Source organism: Notamacropus eugenii, chromosome 3, assembly GCF_028372415.1.
Source record: "Notamacropus eugenii isolate mMacEug1 chromosome 3, mMacEug1.pri_v2, whole genome shotgun sequence".
NCBI classification, from domain to species: Eukaryota; Metazoa; Chordata; class Mammalia; order Diprotodontia; family Macropodidae; genus Notamacropus; species Notamacropus eugenii.
Window position 1 is genome coordinate 372,370,755 of NC_092874.1, and position 13,620 is coordinate 372,384,374.

The following is a 13,620-nucleotide window of genomic DNA, read 5'->3' on the forward strand; positions in this document are numbered from 1 at the left end:
GAAGGGCTATATAGTCCCTACTATATGCCAGACATTATGCTCAGCACTTATTATAAATATTTTTTATTTGTTTTTTTAAATGTTTCCTAATTATATTACCTAGTGGTTCTAGTATATCAGAGCCCTTTTTTTCTTGATAATTTCCTGAAATATCATATCTAGATACTTTCTTTGATCATAGGCTTTCAGGTAGTCTAATAACTCTTAAATTATCCCTTAATCTATTTTCCAGGTGAGTTGTTTTTCTAATGAGATATTTCACATTTTCTTCTACAGTTTTATTGTATTTTGATGTCTTATGAAGTCATTAGCTTCCACTTACTCAATTCTAATTTTAAAAGAATTAGCTTGAACTCTATGTTAATGTTAGGATTTCTTCTGGGGAGGGGAGGAGAGGACCACTGTCTCAAGCTTCAGTTTTTTTTGTGCTACTATTTTCAGAGCTTGGGGATTTAGAGGTTTTGGGTGTTTCTAAGGTAGTTTGATCTGGGGGTCAAAATGAAGTGCTCTTCTGGACTACATTGTGGTCCTTACCCAGGAAGGGTCCCTACTTGCTTGGATTAAAATCATTACTGCTCCTCAGGACCCTGCTCCCTTTGGACCAGAAGTGATTCTCTTCCTCAGGGATCCTGATCCCATGCTATCAAAAGTAATACTTCCCCTCAGGCCTTCCATTCTCTATTAAGCATTTTTTTTACAAACATCTAATTTCATCCTCATAACAACCCTGTGAGGTAGACACTATTATTATCTCCATTTTTTTTTTTTTACAGTTGAGGAAACTGTGACAAACAGAGGGTTGGTATCTTGCCCAGGGTCACGTAGCTAGTCAATGTCTGAGGTCAAATTTGAACTAAACTATTTCTGACTCCAATGTTGTATCCATTGTTCCATTAGGTACTTCTGTACCTATCACAGTGCCTGGCATATAAAATATGTATAATGCTCCCTAACATCTACATAATGTAAAATGAAGTAAACATGAACAGGAAAAGAATATATAGCACCAGCTATATATTCTATATATACATATATATATATTTATACTACATATATAGAATAGCACAATGAATATGCAAGCATAGAGAATGATAGCAAGTCAAAATGGTATGTGCAAAATTATGACTATGTTGGTCTCCAAAAATAAATGTGAGAAAACACTATCACACAGTTCTTTGCAGAGGTGGTGGACTATGTGTGTGCGACACTGGATATAACGACTGACTTATTTGATTTACTTTGCTGAACAGTTTTCTCCTTCAATTTTCTAAAAAAATTCTTCACTATGGGGAATGTTTCTCTTTGAGGAAGAGAGGAGTTATTGGGAAATATAGGTGATAAATCAATAACATTTTATTTATAATAAATATTAAATAATAAAAATAAATTTAAAAATTCTTCTTTTTTACTTTTTGATCAAACTAACTTTCCTCTCCTTATTGCCCTAGATCAGCCTTTGAGGCCCTAAGCTATAGAAATCACATAAACTTCAAACCAAATAAATTAGTCTATTATGATCTCCTTCCCTAAGCTCATGTCCCTGTGCTGCCTCCATTCCAGGTTCCCCTCTTTCTTGAGCTTTTCCTTTTGTAGCACCAAGGAAATATTCACTGGGACTATGGCAGATACGAATATGCCAGGACAGTTCTGAATTGCAAAATATAATAGACTCACCACATGGAAGACAGAACCAAAACATTTATCCAAACACCAGAAAGCTGAATCCTAGCACTGGAAAACCAAATCCATCATAGCAACAAAGAAAGCTATACACAATAACAACGTAGGGAGCAATTCCAACCTCAAGCCTTCCCTCTATTAGGCTTCCCACACAAATTACAAACAGGCTCAGAAAAAAGCTCTCTCCCACTCATGCTAGTTGGGGCCCCAGCTGACTGCTTTCTCTGTCCTTCCCAGCTCGGACTAGTCTGACCAACTTCCTCTCAGCTCTGCTTCACCTTTCCCATGCCACCTGTTCAGCAAACTCCTCTCGTCACATGTGACTTAGACTTCCATGTGAGTTAAGTAGTTCACATGCGCCTATTAATGAATGGGAAAGATTTTCCCATTTCAATTACTGTTGCACCTTTCTGTCTAATCATGAATGAATTCCCAGATTCCTGTTTTCAGAATCCTCTGGCTCCCAGATAATACTCCTAGAAGCCAATAAACACCTCGCATTTTTTTCTGTCCTTTTTATTGCTCTACTTGCTCTCAAGTTAGGGAGTTAGAGCTGAAAGGAATGTTAAAGACTGTCTATTCAAAGTTATTCATTTTATATTGAAGTCCTAGGAGGGGATGTTAACTGTGTAGATAATAAGGAGCAGATCCAGAAATCAAAACCTACATCTGTGATTCCAAATCCAGTGCTATTTCCCAGTCATGATTAGGAATTGTTGTACCTGGAGGCAAGCAGCATTAAAGCCACTCTCAGTTGAAAACATGGTGGAGACCATCCGGTAGGAAGAGATAAAGGCATCAAGAAAGTATAAGGCCACTTCTATAAAGTCTCCTCCCTCACTAAAATCTTCCCCCTAAGAAGTAACAGGCCATTTGGTAGCTTCCTATTTTAAGTAATCATTCTTCATAACAAGGTGTTAATATCAGTTGTTTCTTTACAGCTGAACTCAGGAAGCCTGATTATAGGGGTGGGAGTCAATATGTAGTGGTGACCCTCAGGACCAAAAGAGAAATACTTTAGGAGAAGAGGCTGAACATGGGCTGGAAGTCAATCTCCTTCCTTCCTCTCCCTTTGTAAACTTTTAAATGATCACTTTAGGGCTGAAAGGGATCTTAGGGATCAATTAATTCAGCTCCTTGATATGACACAAGGGAAAACTCTGGCCTCAGAAATGGGAAGTTACTAATATCACAAATATCACAGAAGAGCATAGAATTAGATCAGAAAGAGAACAAGATTTTCAATATCCTCATCTTACAGAGAATTAAACTGAGAGACAAGGGAGAGATTAGATTTCTGGTCTTCTGACATAGTGTCCAACCTCTTTTCTCTTTTCATGGACACACTGATAATTAGACTTAGAAGGTACATTATAGACTCCCTTGTCTAATCTTTTTGTAAGGAAGAAAAGTTGACCTAGAGTTAGTATCAAACAAGGACCAGAGTCCAGGCCTTCTGATTCCTAGTTTAGGGATCTTTTAGCCACATTGTTGAAATATGTTCACTTTCAGAGGTACAGGAGCACTGTTCATCCTAGAGCAGCAATCTTTAATCTCCTGACTAAAGACAAATGGTCAAGAAAGAGACTGTGGGCTTTCTAATTTCCTTTTGGCTGAAAACTCACTCCCTACCTCCTCATCTTCTGCTTCATGAGAAAGTTTGAAGGTGTTCGGAATGTAAAGCTTCCAGGCAAAGATAATGTTTCCAGGATCAGGGAGCAAGGGCATCTGTGAAAGTATGGCCTTTGAGCAAGTTCTAGGGGCTATGTGCCTCTCTGACTTGGGATCACAGGAAATCCATCTCCCATCTCATTGTCCCTCTCCCATGTTCAGAAACAGCTACAACCAAGTATAAGGAAAGCAAAAAATTTCCTCTTCTTGAGCCCCATATTTCATATGGCTCAGAAATGCTCCCCTCTGAGTTCAACCCAGTTGTCCTGACCAACAAGTTTGAGAAGAGGAGAATGTAAAACTTCAAAGGAAAGGAAAGATCACCAAGTTTGGAGAGATAAAGGCTAATGAAGGAAGGCCTGACCCTCTAACATGAATAGGAATCACCATCCACTTTCCTTTTCTTTTGCTGCCTGAAGTACTCCCACTCTCCAGGGGGAACATTGATGAAGCCAATTTCTTAGGCCACAAATAGCCCAACAACTTGTTTCTTAGCACACCAATAGCTCACCATACCCTGGGCTCCAGGATTGCTAGGCAGTTTTCCTTTTTCTATCCATGTAGTGAGTAATGTTTTGAGACATCCTTTACCCTGATAAGCCAACAAGATCTCCACTGAAAGGACCTAACTCACTGGGCTCGGGTCAGGGCCAGGTTACTTTCTTCACTTTAATGCTAGTTCTAACTCACTTTTAATCTTCTATAATCTCTGCCATTCCTAGGAAACACTGAAAGATTTTTGGGTTGTGCCCAACAATATATCATCCTGTATAACTCTACCTCCATCACCAAGCCCAACCCATCTCATCAGGTTCTGCTTTCATCTTCCTTAAAAAAAGTACATGTACTATCACTGACCCTTTTATTTCCTTCCCTGTGGCAAATTTCTTTCTCTGGATCAAATCCTTTTCCATGAGAAAAAGCCCCAATTGTCCTCTCATAGTTACAGTCTGTTCTTTTCACTAAAACATGCTGCTTTCCTGGGAAACAGACTTTCTAGAATACAGGCTTTACAATTAAAAAAATATTTAAGCATTTCAAAACACAGTAACAAACAATGGTCCCCTCTCTATAAAAGCGGGACTTGGTTCTACAGGCTGACTTTGGCATTAAAGTTTCTTCAGAGAGTATTCATTTTATGTGAACCTCAGAATCGAACATCCGCAGGCTAGGCTTCCAAGCTGGGCTCTACAAAATGTCAAACACTAGTAACATTTTTCTTCTAGGATATGAAGCTTCTATTATACAGCAATAAGTTGACTTCTTGAGCATGGCATCTGATCTCCTGTTATCTTCAGCAGCAGCACATAGCCTAACAGAGAATTGAGCTTGTTCATACTAAAGAGGGGAAAAGGCATTATTTTTCTTCTGCCCTCTTTTTAGTAACTAAATGATTTGCTAAAACCATTTTAATGGAAGTTGATAAATCGAATTCAATGATTAATTCAGATCACTGCATGATAGAGCTCAGTGATTGGATGACAAACTAACATTGAATAGAGTTCCACAGAAAGAACTGAACAAAACAGCAAACCTAGTAACTGCAGGTAAACATTCTCTAGGCTTTATTTATCCACTTCATGATACCATTTTTAGTTTAAGGAAGGAGAAAATAATGTGAAACATTTTTACGTATCTCATTTTATTTTGCTATTTTTCATTGATTTGACTCGGAGATTATTTCCCTTAAGATACTGAAATTTCCTCACGATATTTTCTTTAACAAGTAAATTTTATAAAGTATAAATGTTACATTTTTTAAAACATCACATTCAATTTGACTCAACGAAATCACTTTGAGTTTTAATTTATTTTATTGTGAAAGTTCACATTGGTAAAATGACATTGAATTCAAAGTCAGAAAATCCTGAGTTCAAATTCCAGCCTGGATGATCTTAGATACTTCACTTAATGATGCCTGGACCCAGTTTCATTGTCTTTAAAATGAGGGAATGAAATTCTAAGCTTTATTCTACCTTTAAATCCCATACTTCAATGCTTTGAGATAAAGATTTTATGTATTCCAAGATGTGATATTCAGTTTTTCTGGTCTTGTTCTGAATGATTATTTGCCATTTTTACAAAGGTATTCTACAAGTAGAGTTATATAGATAACTTGTTTTTACATTGCCTGAATTTAAACCTTTCTCCTTTCTCCCTGTCTTATTCCAGAGACATAACAAAAATTTAAAGGCATATTTGCTATGCATCTCCTCTTCTTTGTAATGGGAATGACAATAACACCATAAGCATTTTAAGGTTTACACAGTGTTCATCATAACAACCCTGTGAAATAGCTAGTGAAATCATTATTTTATTTTATAGAAAAGAAAACTAGGTCTCAAAGACATCCACTGATTTTCCCATTCTGGGGTCACATTCTTTGTGGTAGAACCCAAGATTTGATTCTAAAAGTTGTAATTTTTAATACAGTGTCCTGACCATTAAGCTCATGTGCCTTTCATACTACTACCTTGGCTAGTTTAATTATTTTGTATATTTTGCAGTGCAAGTGAAATCTTTGTAACAGTAAAGTACCACTATCATCGCCATCATTATTTGAGTGGCAGTTTAATGGAAATAAAGGCTAACTTCACAGTCAAAACCCACTGGAATCAAGTCCTGTCCCTGAGACATACAAATTATGATCTTAGACAAGTTAGTGACCTAGTCTCTGAATATAAATTGTAGAGCATTTATCTGATGATATAACACATCTGGAAAAAAGAGCTGTTCTCATTTATGTTAAAAAGAGCTGTTATTTCATCTGAGTGGGAACTCCCTCCACTAATGATTTCACATGTCTTAGGAAATGATTTCATGAGTTACTATGTCCAAAAATTTTTTCATCACCTGATGGCTTATCTGATGATAATGGTGATGATGATGATGATGAGGAGGAGGAGGAGGATGATGACAGCAATGTTTGGGTGGTTAGGATGACTGCAGTGCAGGAGGGCAGGTACTAATTCACTTTGCATCTGTGTTTCTGGCACTTAGCATAGTGCCTGGCACATAATGTGTGATCATTAAATTGTGGTTGATTAAGAGGAAGCATGGCATAGGAGCTAAGATCCTTGACTTGAAGTCAGGCAGATCTGGGTTGAAATACCACCTCAGATACTTATCAATTTTGTGACCCTTGGCAAGGAGGTTGGATCTCAAACAGGGATTTAAGAGGAAAGAAAGAAAGAGTAGGAACCTGGGATAAAGGTCTTTGTGAGTGAAAGAGAGAAGGTACTAGGTAGCAGAAGCAGATTTTACTAAGATTAGAGCATAGGTTTTGGATGTACTTCTTCTTGCCCGCTACTCTCTCCTACTTTGAAAATAAGGGGCAGGAAAGAAAGAGATTAAAACATAAAAGAGAATAGGGTGGATTATGGAAATAAGCAATTAAGAGTTTTGAATTTGAATGTAATGAACTCATTCATAAAATGGATGAATATAGAAGAATTGATCTGAAAGCAGAATTCTAACAATATTTTGTTTTCAAGATCATAGTGATACACACACATACATGTATACATATGAACATATACAATACACAGAGAATTGTTGCATTTTAAGGACCAATGAAAAAAGGATTAAAAATTAATTGGAAACTAAATAACTTAATCCTAAAGAATCAGTAGGTCAATGATTAAACTATGGGAATGATAGTTAATTTCACTCTTAAAAAAAATGACAACAGTGAGAAATCATACCAAAAATTATTGGATATAGTCAAATCAATCTTCAGCAGAAAATTTTAACTCCAACAAAAGGGAAAGAATGAATTGACAAATAGGACACATGCAAAAAAAAAACAAACCAGAAATGATTCCAATTTTTTAAAATATAATTTCTAAAATTAAAGAAAAATAGATTAAATTGAAAACAAAAATTCTCTTGAATTAATAATGTAAATGGAAAAGACAGACAACAACATAGATACACAAATAACTAATTTGATTTTTTTAAAAAGGAAGAAGGAAATCAAATTACTCTAATGGTAATTATGAGAGTTAAATATCTTCCCCACTCATTAATGGGCCTGCACATTAAGGGAAGCTTGTTTAGGGGAGGCTTGCACCTTTTGTTAATTACTAATGAGGCACTGGTTCTCAAGGGCTGTGATGCCCTCTGGCTCTAAAAAGTGTGTAAATATTCTGAGGTGAGGTTTTACTTTGGAGCTTACTCGTTGGAAGTGTTTGTTTGGTCAGACAAGACTCTGGGCAGCTGCCAAGGAGCCCCCTGGCTTTGAAAACCAAGATGTTGGTGCTTTTCTCTCTGGTAACTATGCATATGTGGTCAGTCATCTGGATCTGTCTGTTGATCTGGGATATATGTATTGCTTACAGTCAGACAGTTGGAAGCTCCATCTATTGATTATTATTTCTTTGTATTTCCTCTGAAGTTCAAGGTGCTGACTTTTTCTCCTGAATTAAGTGAATGATATATGTGCTTGATTAAACTGATTGTTGACCCCTGGGAAGTTGCTGTCTTTTTAGAAAAGTAGATCTAAGAACCTGTACAGCAGGCCCTCCTGTGTATGCTGGGGTTCTTGCTGTTATAATTACCAGTGCCGAAAAAGGAAAGAAGCAAATTCACAACAAAAGAAGAAGAAATAAAAGAAACTATTAGAAATCTTTTTATTCAATTATGTAACATAAATATCATATAAAACTCACAACCTAAATGGATATTTAAAAAATGGACATTTTAAAAAAGAAAACTTAAAATGTATAGATTAACAGAAGAAAAAGAAAGTTTAAATTACTCAATCTCAGAAAAAATAAATCGAACAGTATAAATGATATTCCAAAACAGAGTAAGAGGTGGAGAGGGAGAACAGGAGCAGATGGATTCACAAGTGAATTCTATGAAATTTTCATAGAACAATTAACCAAAAATTACTTATGATCTTTGAAAAAATTATAAAACATCAGCAAATCAGTAAACATTTATTAATGTGTCTACTGTGTGCTAGGCACTATGATTAGCACCAGATAAAAAGAAATACAAAAGACAGTTTCTGCGACTGAGAAGCTGAGTATCTAATGGAAGAAGGCAACACATAAAAAGAAGTTGAAAAGGGGAGGAGGGATGCCATGATGAAGTCCTGAAGTTGGGTAGGAAATGATAAGGTGGTAGCTCTGGACACTCTCCTTAAAAGGTGGATCTTAGAGGAGCTCTCCACAGTCTACCCTCCACCTTCTCCAGTCAGAAAGAGGGAAGTACCTTAGGGTTTGGGGGTAGGAAAGAAGTGAGAATTACAGATCTGATGCAAACTTTGAGGAGGATGAGTTTTTGGAAACTCCTCCTAGAAACAAGAGTTACTATGTAGGAAAATAATGAGTTCTGGACTGTGCCTGATTCAGACCAGTGTCCTTGTAGTTTAGATTTGATGTTGAAATAAAATGAGACACACGTAGATCATTCAACTGTTAAAAAAGAAGGATTTACTTAGCCATAACGGGAGATGAATATTCAACAAGGATTGGTAATAAGGATCTCTTGTATTGATTCATCTGAATGAAGCTCCTTTAAAGATCTACCAGCCAAGCATCTGAGAACTCCTCCAGCTCTAAATAACTACTTTGTACTCAGATGATGAGAAAGAGGCACTAACAATCTGAACCTTTAGTCCCCTGAGCCAATAAAGTCTCAAGGGATATCTCAATACCATTTAAGGGAAAAAGAATTAAAACTAAAACTAGCGTAACCTGCATTGAGGAATGAAGTAGGCTATTTCTTCTATAATAAAAGGAGTCCTTCCAAATTCTTTCCATGATCTTGATACCTTTACCAGGCAGACTTAAATGAGAGAAAGAAAATCATTGCTTAGCAGTTATAATAAACATTGACAGAAGCATTTTAAATAAAATATTAGTAAAGAAGTAAGTGCAACATACGAATAAGATAGCACACTTTGACCAGGATGAATTATAACTAGAATGCAGGATTGATTCCGTATTGGCAAAACTATCAGCCTAAAAGATTTTATCAGTAACAATGACAGCAAGAACACATGACTTTATTAAGAGAAGCAGAAAAAAACCCCAATTTTTTGACAAAATACGTTACACATTTCTCTTAAAAACACCAGAAAACATAGTACTAAATGGACATTTTCTTAATAAGATAAGTAGCATCTATCTAAAAGTGAGATCCATAATTATTTATAATTGGGATACATTGGAGACATTTCTAATAAGATCAGGGTTAAAGCAAGTATATTCATCATCAATACTTCTATTTGACATAGTGCCAGAAATGTATAAGAAAGGAAACTGATAAAAAAAGCAAAGAGGAAATGAAACTTTGTTTTTGTTTTTTTGCAGATAATATGATAGTTTACTTAGAGAACCAGAAGTCACCTAAAAATTATTTGAAACAATAAGCTGAAAATTGCAGGATATAAAATATATCTATATTAATCATCAGCATTTAGGTATATTACCAATAAAACTCAGCAGAAAGAATGAAAGAGAAATTTCTTTCAAAATTATTACATAACATATAAAATATTTAGGAATCTAAGCATAAATCTTCAGAGAGTATATAAATTTAACTACAAAATGTTCTTTTAGAAATAAAAGAACAGATCTAAATATTTATAAAAAAAAACGAGTTGTTCATTGGAAGGTCATGCCAATAGCAAAAACAAAGACAAAAACAATACTATCTTAATTAATTTACTTATTCAAGGTTATACTAATCAAAAAATTTCTTAATACAGCTGGGAAAAAATGAAATTCATCTGGAGCAACGAGGGCAAGTATCTCAAGGAAAAATTGAGGGTAAGAAGGGACAATAGTAGTGAAACTTTCTACAAAGATACAATCCCCAAATAATTTTTTACCAGTTAAAAAAAATAGGCTGAACAGTGGGAAAACATAGTGAAGCAGAGGAAGAGAGTAGCCTAGTGTTTGATAAATCCAAAGACTCCAACTACTAGGAAAAAAACTCAGTATTTGACCAAAAAATAAAAACACAAAACCCTGATTTCCAAGAAAAACTGGAAAGCAGTCTGACAGAAATTTAGTATAGATCAACATCTCATACCATCTACCAAAATAAGTTGATTATATATGGTTATATATAGATATATTCCTGTTACATGTGTATGTAGATATTTTAAGGAAAAAACCCTAAAAACTAGCCTAACCTGCATTGGGGAATGAGGTAGGCTATTTCTTGTATAATATGCATATCTGTTACATATATGTATGTATAGATATATGTATGTTACATGCAGTGATATTGATACATTTTAATCAACTTTGCAAGTCTTATGGCAGTGGAATAAAACATTAGAGTTGTTTTAATTTGCATTTGTCCATTAGCTATTTGAAATATTTTTTCACATAACATGATAACTTGGATATCTTCTTATAAGAACTGTCCATTCATATCTTTGAGTATTTGTTAATTGAAGAAAGGTTTTTATTCTTATAAATTTGAATAATTCATTATATAATAGAAATTATACCTTTATCTGAGAACTTGCTGCAAAGATTCCTCTCTCCCATTTAAGTATTTCCTTTCTGGTCTTATATATAATCACATACATGCATTCATGCATATGTGTGTGCATATGTGCGTATGTGTGTGTGTGTGTGTGTGTGTGTGTGTGTTTATGCAGCTACCTGGTAAAGTGGATAGAGTGCTGGATCTTCTGTCAGGAAGCCCTGAGTTCACATCTGTCTTCAGAAGCTTCCTAGCTTTGTGACCCTGGGCAAATCACTGAACCCTGTTTGCTTCAGTTCCCTCATCTGTAAAATAAGCTGGAGAAAGAAATGGCAAAGCAATATGTCTGAAAGCTTTCATTTAAAACAGTAATAGAATAGATGATTATATACTAAATCCATTTAATTTCTTTTTTAAAATTTCTTTTATTTTTAATTTTTGAAATGAAGAATTTCTATAACATAGTATAATAAAAAAGATGATCACATGTAAAACTACAAATTTACTATCTTGCCACTCCTCTTATATATACAGCAAAGTTATCATGTAAATTTCTTTTCTCCTTTTATTTCTATCCTCCCCTGCCTCAGAGATGGCCACCATTAGACACAAATAAGTATATCTCTATTTAAATCTGCCTCTATAGCTATATCCACATGCCTCAAATCTTGTCTTTATACTTGTCAAATACAACATTATCATGTTTATTTGCTACTATAAGTTGTATGTCTATTCTATTTCATTGATCTAGCTTTCTATTTCTTAGCCAGTTGCAAATAGTTTTGATAATTGCTGCCTTATAACATAGTTTAAGATGCGATACTACTTAACCTCCTTCCTGTACATTTTTTTTCACTTTTTCTTTTGGATTTAGACAAGATTTCCAAGTGTGTGATTGGGCTAAGATACCTTCGCATTTCAACTTCACAATTTTTCCTTCTGGCTACTTATAATCACTCAGTGTTTTGAACTACCCAGGTGTATCCTTGCTAACGCTAGCTGTTATTCAACATCTTTGTATCATGTTTTATTCTTATCAAAATGTGCCTATCCAACATTTATTCCCTCAACACGTAACTCGTTGATTTTAGGGCAGTATTTTATAATAGAAATAATACTAGTCACAAAGTCAGAAAACCTGGCTTCTCGCTATGTATCTTCTACTTTTTCACTATGTGATTTTAAGGCAATCAATTACCCTTTCACTGTTTCATCCAAAATTTGGACTCAGTAATTCCCAAGTGCCAGAAATGAAATGAATTTCTGATGGTAAAAAATTCTCTCACTGCAGAATTGAGGGACATATTTTAAGGTTGGAGGTCTCTGGCATGTAAACCCAGCTTTTATTTTAAAGGACCCTGTAAATGCAGCTTTCTGTACAGCACACCAGCTTTCTGTAGCTTTAATTAAAGTGAATTTTTTTCAAAGTTTCTATGAATCAAATGACTTGATTAATATTCTTTTAAATAGAAAAAATGATTGTACCACTCTCTGTAATGGCAGAAAATAAGAGGGAAAAAAAATCTAGGATTTCTGAACTGGGGGTTGCAATTTTACCACAGAAGGGAAATAATATCAAATACTGCATCACTTGTAAGCAGGTCACCTGAAGGTCATTTATTCATGGGCAGCAGTGTCCTTCTCTCTTTATAGAGAAAGTCTTCCCAAAAAATTGTCTTTCTAAATTTATAGGGCAAACAAATCCTTAAAAAGACCAGACAGATGGTGGAAATGTAATTTCTCTGCAGCTTGAAACAACTGATTTGTTTTAATCTTCTAAAAACTTTTTAAATTCTTAAACTTGTGTCCATTTAAGTAATTGTATAGGTGCTATCGTATGAAATGTGGTTTCAGTGCCTTTTTTTTCCTACAAAATTATTCATTTAAAAAGCTAGTACAGCAGCCTTGGGGACTACAGACTTAAGATGGAATTCCAGTTTCCTAGTTTGAGCTGGGACCAGTTAAACTTGAAAAAAAAAAAAAGAGGCCCCACCCATCAAAGGGAAATGTTACACTAAGAACATGATCTATTTAGAGATACTCCCATTATTTAGTTCTGGCCAAAATGATTCAAATCCTCCTCTTCCCCTCTTCCCTTCTCCCCCTGCAAATGACAAACCTTTGAGTCATCAAAGTCAGACTTCTTGAACTTTCTCAAGGAAAGTAACAGCTCACAAAACTGGTTTCCTTTCTTGATCGATTTCCTTCTGTTGTAGTATCTATATTTAAGTCTTTTCTCCCATCCTTGTATTTAAGGCATCAGTTGTATAAAGACTTTAAAAGTAACAAATGCCCCATAGCTACATTTAACTCAGTATAGTGTATCCATATATAAATGTAGCAAGCTAAAACCTTATAGTTGAGAGGAAGTGCAGTGAAACTTTTCCCTTAGCAATGTCCATGAGATTGTTCTCTTGCTCTGCATTTAATTTCCATATTGCAAATATCAAATGCTTTGGACAATATTTGTACAACCCATCTTTTCAATCCCAGGATGTTTTACATGCTCTCCTGCTGCCCCCAGACTAATCTTTTATCCCTTTCAGGCAGAGAGTACTTTAAGTAAATTTACCTGGGTCCATAGTAAACAAACCACAGCTCGAGGCAGCTGACTTCTTGTTCACCCAGATGGAAATGAAACTGAAATGTGGATAATGCAGGCACCTGCCATAGTCTTCTTAAAAATGCAAGACCTTCACCAGGCAACAGGGTCCTATTTCAAATAGAGAGAAAAGCCTATGAAGGGTCATAGAATTGCTCACTCCCTAAGTTATCAAATGCCAGGTCACTCACTTCATTGTTTTGGGGATTTCCTCC